Raw genomic sequence first — 1,238 nt, forward strand, 5'->3', positions numbered from 1 at the left:
CTGCCACCTCAAGTGTGGTTGCGGCTCAGGCTACTTCTACTTTTCAATCCTCCGACATGTTATCAGGCATGCGACGCAGCTGGCGAAGCGAGCGGAGGTGAGCGCAACGACGAGGAACGCAGTGTGACGTCATACCAAACCGCGGCGGCGGAACACCTGTGGCTCGGTGCTACTAGTGGCGCATGCACAGTAGTGATTAGGGAGCAAGAGAGAGAGAAATATCTGCGGCGAGGCGCACGTTGTGATGTCATGTGCCTCCTCGGAGCACCGCCATGGCGAAAGCGCAAGTTCGCGGCCAGTAAAGCTGTCGCTTTAGAAAAGTACTTTGTAGATGGTAGTTGTCAGCCCCATCAGTCCCGTGATTAGTAATGTCCTTAAGGCTTCATATTATATAGGATGAAATATCAATCTGGGCCTCTTAAATTGAGCTTACACAAAAGCTTCACTGTCGTATTGTATCATTATACATATACTCGCAGAGTCGGCCCGCCATACCTTAGTTCTTTCTAAGCTTTAAACGTTCAAAACATTAGTGCGTTTTCCTTGCGGTTATGAAACGAGCATGGTCAAAGTGAAGCGTTCATCCACTACCAAAGCGGTGTGTATGAGTTAAAAGGAAATGTAAAAATGAAGCCGTGTCTCCGAAGAGTACACTCAAGCATCGATACCTTTCACCGATAAATTCACATGAACGCGCAGCGTTATGTCTTGACGACTGACATGACCTGTGCAAGTTAAATGTGTGCGCGGAGATGGTGGTGTACGTATGTTAGCAATTTACACACGTGTGAACTTGATCATGATAGCCTTCGCTTAATGGTTGCTATTGACGTGAGTCGACGACCCACTCTCGAAAGGCTTCTTCCGAGAGAACGCGCACCTTAGCTGCAAGGTGTTTAATTAGCTGTTCACACCTTAAGAGGATGCTTTAGCTCGGGCCCAACTCCGACTCGACCTATTCAAATACATGTAAAACGCAAAAACGTTTTTATGAAATAACCCCTGGACGGATTTTGATGAAATTTGTTGCATTTGAAAGAGAAAGTTAAATTCTAGTGACTGTTAGAAGCGGAATTTCGATTTAGGGCTTGAATTTTCTTAAAACAATTTTAAAGTATTTGACCGTTTGAAAAAAATAGAAGCACGAAGTTTACAAATTCATAGCTCTGCATCAAGAACTGATATGGCGGTTCTGTAAACGGCATCCGTTAGATCATTCAAAGCGGACAAATTCAATA

This window comes from Dermacentor andersoni, chromosome 5 (genome assembly GCF_023375885.2).
Source record: "Dermacentor andersoni chromosome 5, qqDerAnde1_hic_scaffold, whole genome shotgun sequence".
Classification (NCBI taxonomy): Eukaryota; Metazoa; Arthropoda; class Arachnida; order Ixodida; family Ixodidae; genus Dermacentor; species Dermacentor andersoni.